We start from the raw sequence: 6,000 nt of genomic DNA, 5'->3' as shown, positions 1-6,000 counted from the left end.
ATAATCAGACTAATCACGTGATGCTATCAGTTCACTCAAAGCCTTAATTTCATGGTTGGCTCTCCTAAGAGAAAAGTGGAGTTTTGTAGCACAGCATGCATATGTAATAGGGAGAGCTAGGGGATGCTTATCATTGAAATGACGCATTCTTCTGTCTTCCTCAATAGCATGAGATGATCGATTTACTTTAGCTTGTTAGAGATCCTGGCTCTGGATCTCTCAATCTTTATTGCTAGTAATGTCCCAGGTAGTTTGATGGGAAAGCTTCAGTGCTGTAGTGCTTAGATTTAACCAAATGGAAGCACTATTTTATTACACAGGGGACTCTTTTTCTCAACAATACAAGAAAGTCAAATAACACAGCAGTCAGAATAATTACAAAGCACATTGTGCTACTTTAAGCACCTCTTGTTCCAGAATTGCAAAAAAAAAAAACCTTTATGTAAAAGCATTTGAACCTCATTTTGCAGATGAGGAAACTGAGGCACAGAGAGGTTAAGTGACTGGGCCAAAGATACCTGGGTCAGCAGTAAATATAAGAACAAAAAGTGGGACCCCAGCATTCCAGCTTTTCTTGTACATTCTTCAGTTATTGTTCTGGCTTTGAAAATGCCAGTGCTAAAACCAAAGAATGCGATACTGAACCCACGTAAGGAAGGATTTGTGTATCATTTCATAGAAAGTGTTTCTGGCTCCCTACACACATTCTTTATGCATGGGAATTCTAGCCCTGTAAATAAAACCTTGACAATTTGAAAAATTGAGGCTGTTTTGTCATCTACAGTAAATGAGGTGTAAAATTAGCTTTTCAGGAACATTTATTTGCTCTCAGAGCTGAATCCAAGACTCAGTATTACATAACTTAGGAAAAGTACCAGTCTTCTCATTGTCTCTGGTAGAAAATGACCTTATCAGTAACATAATGTTACTTCTATATAAAAAAGTAGAGCTATCTTGTTGCTGTCAGCTCTCTGGGAAAAAATGTTATCAGTCTAAATGATAAGAGGTCAGAATGCTCTAGGCATATCAGGATACTTATAAAAAAATCATTTTGTTGTAACATTCACATCTCTGTGGCAAACTTAACTGGTGGTAGAGTTTACTTATTGCCTCTATTGTGTTTTTACTCAAATCATATATTTATGCAGGCAATTTTAAGCAGCCACTTGAAAACCAGTATTTTGGAAATTGGAAGATTCAGAGATGCTCTCTGGCCCATGTTCCCTAGCGACGTTGGCATTCTAAACAGAACTGTGTCAGGGAGCTTGTGACTTAGAGCATCTTCTTCTTAATTTTCAATATGAATGAGATCAGTCTGTTGCTTGTGGAGGAACACAGATGTGACAGAAGGCCAAAGAAGCATCAAATCTGCTTTTATTTCTTATGTTACATTCGCCTGGGTCCTTCGCCTTAGTTGCCAGTTTAGTTGGGGTCACTGTGATCCACTTCTCATCTGTCATCTGTGGAATGCCTTCCATAAGCTCCACCTTTTGCAGAAAAAACAAATTGGAGAAAGAATTTTTTCCTTCCCATTCACATCGCAGATGTCTCTGTTCCTGAGTTTTAAACAATAATAAAGACGGAAAAGCAAATCCCTGTAGTAAGAAACCAGACTTTTCAAATGAAACATTTTATTGTAAATAGCTCCTCATAGGTATTCCTCGTGCTTCACTCCCCACCCACCCTTGTTTTTTTGTTTTGATTTTTTAAAATGATGTTTATTTCAGGACTAGTGTTTCCATGGGGTGTGGTGTTACATTAAAATGACCCCCCTGCACAGCAGGGGTAGAATGTTTCTTTGTAACTTTGGTTCCATGCCCAAGACACATCTTTGCTTGATCTGCTGAAACTGTTTTCCATTGCTGAATTTTTTCTTTACACAATATATGTTTATAGTTCTTTTCTTCTGGTTTGACATATACATGTTTCATTAAATGCAGCATATATTGTAGATTTTCAACAGGGTCATGTGGGAACTGTCAAGTAAGAAACCTTGAATAATGGCTTTAAAATACACAGTTGTAGTCCTGGCTACAGGGTAGTTCTTAGCTTTAATCTCCCTCTCACTGCTGTAAACATTTCTGCCATCTTTGAAGGTTTAGAAGCATTTGCCTTTCTGGGGTCTTATCCATGTTTTCGGTTACTCTGTAAAACAGAGGGGAAAATTCTTTAATCATCATTTCTGTCAATAACTGAAACAGAAAAAAACAAACTATTTTTTTAAAGAAAAAGAAATTTATTCTTAACCACCTCTTTGAGCTGTATGATCTTGTATACGTTACATAAAGAAAGTCTCTAAGCTAATTACTTTAATTCTAAATGAGAAAAGAGAAATATCTATTTTTAATAGCTGTTGCAACAATGCATATAAAGCAACTAACAGTTCTTGTCTCATTGTAAGTAGCCTGGAATATTAGCTATTATCCTTATTGCCTTTTCCTCTGGGGCTCTCCAAGGCAATGCCTTAAGAAGCTCAACTGAATCGCCATGCCCCCAAATATCGGTTTAAGATATTATTTTAAAAGCAGGTTTGTCTATGCCCTTCAGTAACTTACTTTTATGCCATACTTCCTCCCCAACAATTGTATCCAATGGCCCATGGTCTCCACCCTAAGGTCCTGACCTGGGGATTCCCTGGAAAATTTGTCACACAGGTTCCCTGGTTGCCCCCAGACATGTCCCTGAAAAGGTCCTTCCTTGGACTATGCCAGTCAGGATTCCCCGCCCTGTTCCTCTTTGAGTCCATATGTCTGGGTTTTCACTTGGGTAGAAGTTTAGGACATAAAGGCCTCTTCCAATGAAAGCCGGAAATGGCACAGAGGACATGCTATTATGTCCTGCTTAAGGACATGACCTTTAGAGTCTGACTGACATGGATGGAGAAAATGGGATTTCCATTTGCTCACTGTATGTCCAAGGACAAGTTATGTAACTTCGCCAAGCCTTAATTTCCCCACCTACAAAATAAAGATACTAATTCTGTAGCAGGATTTTACTGATGCCCCAGAAATGGTGACCAAGATCCAAAGGGGTGGAAAAGGAGGCACTTAGACCCAAGGACACTTCCAGTCCACCACGCAGAGGCAAACTAGAGATTCAAAGAAATTCCCACCATAAGTGCAAGTCAGAAATATTTGGAATTCGTATTTGTAGAGCTACTTTGCTCCCAAAGGCTAGATTAGACCAGGATGAAAGAGTGAAAGAGTCACAGAGGAGAACTAGGAGGAAGGAAGTTCAGTGGGTGGGATGAGAGTACACCTTGGGAGGGAGGGGACGGTGCCAAAAGGCATAGAGATTGGTGGTGGCTGCAGGAAGCAGACTCGCCTTCTATGGCTCAAACACAGAGCAACGCTCACCTATTGCTCATCCTCTGTCTCTCTGAGCAGAGAACTGGAGAGGGATGGCAGGGTGGAGACAGGGGCAGCAGTTCGCTCCCAGCAAGACGCTGCAGCTAGTACCACCAATGATGGGATCCAGAAGGGCAGTGGAAGGGCTTGGGCCTCAGCCTGTCAGGGCAAAGAGCAGTGGGCATGCCCTGCACGGCTCCTGAACAACTCACACATATGTCCCCCAAATGGCCAGTCTTTCAACACCTCTCATAGAAAAGACATCAAGAGCTGGTTGGTACTAGCCAGAGAAACAGCATCAACCACCAGGAAGAGGGCCAAGCCACTCCAGGGGAGGTGAGAGGCACGCTGCCCTTTCCCTCTTCCTCTTCCCCGCTCTTCAGAAGAGCTGAGCCTTGAAGAAGGAAAAGGGAAAAGATCTCTCACAGCCAGACGGTGACCCTCCTCCTCCACTGGGGAGAGGGCAAGAAATGAGATTAAACAGAGTCTGCAATTGAATTTTTAAATTGGGCTAGACTTTCAAGAACCAAAGGTAACAAAAATTGGGGAAACAACCTAGCTAAGAATTAATTAAAGGATCAGAGAGGGAAGTAAGACAGAACCTGAGGGAAAGCCTTGTTTTGAGAAAATAGATTGTGTTCATAATTACATTCCACTGAGATGAGAGCCCCAGACAACTAGTTACAGCTATAATATCCCCATATTCCCTGTAAAGAAGAGAAGTGATCTGAACGTATATAAAAGATGCTTTAAGGGGGTCGGCCCCGTGGCCATGTGGTTAAAGTTCCACACACTCCTCTTCAGCGGCTGGGGTTCACACGTTCAGATCCCAGGTGTGGACCTACTCTGCTCATCAGCCAGGAACCAGGAAGTGTGGTAGGTACTTGAACACTAGAGTCACAAGTCAGATGTGGCATCACGGCATTCACTGACTTAGAGTCTGCTGGCGTGTAGTCAACTCTCAGAAACGAGAGCTACGATGGCTGTTCTACAGAAGAGGAAACTACTGCTCAGTGCTAGTAAGCAACTCATTCACAAGAATCCCTGAGGTTCCGTAATATTCAGAAGGGCCTCTTGAGTCAAAGATGAATTTATATTCTACACAGTCTTAGTTTATAGCTAATTGAAAATTAGCTCATTGAAAATTGGTCATCTATGGTGACCCACTTCAGTTATTCAGAATGCCAGTTTGAATAAACCTGGCTTTGCTGTAGAAATCATACATCAGTCGTTCTGGGAGACTGCCTATAAGTCCATTTGTTTTTTTAAAACCAGCATGGTTTTACTCAAATGATGGGCTTTCCTTCAGTCGTGATAGGCAGAAATGACACATATGTGCTTTGAAACAGAATTGAAGGTTTATCTCTGAGAGAAAACAAATTGAAAGTTTGTAAGTAAAAGACTTTTTGTGTTTACGTATTTATTTTGTATAGAAACACACATAACTTAAAGCATCTTTTTCTCTTTTGTTTTTGGTGAGGAAGATCCACCCTGAGCTGACATCCACTGCCAATCCTACGCTTTTTTTTTTTTGTTTGAGGAAGATTCTCCCTGAGCTCAGAAGGGGAGGGTTTTCAATGGGACCTCATAACTTGGCTATAACATCTAACCCGGTGATAGCTATTTTTCTACCTCTCTCATTTTCTTCTTTCCTCTGTCTCCCTGTATAATTGCTGGATGTGGAAAAATTAATGGTACGCTATTCACTTAGAATAAATATACAGAATGCATGGGCAGATGCTATCTCCTGAAAGTGCCTGGGGCTCCCCCACTTATGGTAAAAGCCCCAATATAATTGAACTGAGTTATTTAGTCAGCAACCACTGCGAGCGGTAAGGGTGCCTTCTTGGGAGCACGGGGCCACTTTAGATCATCACTGACAGTAATGACTTAGGTAATTGCTAAAAGAAAAGCACGAGTCTCTCCATTTGAGGGAGAGTATATAATTTAAGTTAGTCTTAGGTTTAAGAGCAGAATATAAATCATTAATTTAGTAGGAAAAATATTTTTGTGGTTAATTGCAATATGCTTTTACTACCTGTCAACAAGCCGAGCCTTTTTCTTCCTTACTTCTAGCTATCTGTCTCTTGCCTGCTACCTGCTTGACTCCTCCCTGGTATTGGGTCATGCCAAAGCACTTTTGCTCATCTGTTATACATCCAGGTAACAGACTTGACACAACGGAGAGAGAAACTGTCTCTTCTCCATTTTTCAGCTTGCTATAGAAAATGTCAAATAACATGAGGTCCAGGAGAGATCCCTGCATAATACACCTTAACAGGGTCACCAGAGTTGACACAGACCATGATAAATGGATTTCGAATAGCAGCTAGCCCTTCCTCATTTTTAAATAATGGTATCAAGATTTGTGGTTTCTGTACCTGGGTAGACATCAGAATCACCTGGTATGCTTGTTACAAACATAAATCAATCCTTGCTCTCCACCTTTCCCACCCCCTATCTCACCTCCATCTCCGAAATCTGATTCATTAAGTCAAAAGTAAGGACTCAGAATCTGTATTTTTAAGAGCATTGAGAATCACTGTCTAAGATTATTTATACATGTATTGATGAGATGTGGACTGGATAGTTTAGTAATAATGGGATTCTTCTTTTCTTTTTTCTTTTTCTTTTTGCTGAGGAAGATGTGCCT

General features: G+C 40.8%; 1 protein-coding gene across 2 annotated transcripts in view; it reads right to left on the bottom strand.

Moving 5' to 3' along the window:
* Positions 1-1,356: 1,356 nt before the first annotated feature.
* The window catches only part of JAKMIP2 (janus kinase and microtubule interacting protein 2), a 146,452-nt gene continuing 141,808 nt past the window's right edge, over positions 1,357-6,000 (bottom strand). For both annotated transcript variants that reach the window (XM_008523189.2, XM_070569286.1), the window contains one exon: positions 1,357-2,145. The gene's annotated coding sequence lies outside the window, so the exon portion shown is untranslated. The remainder of the gene's footprint in view (positions 2,146-6,000) is intronic.

Source organism: Equus przewalskii, chromosome 13 (assembly GCF_037783145.1).
Source record: "Equus przewalskii isolate Varuska chromosome 13, EquPr2, whole genome shotgun sequence".
Classification (NCBI taxonomy): domain Eukaryota; kingdom Metazoa; phylum Chordata; class Mammalia; order Perissodactyla; family Equidae; genus Equus; species Equus przewalskii.
Note: the sequence above shows the minus strand (reverse complement) of the source record. Positions and strands in the feature narration are given on the sequence as shown.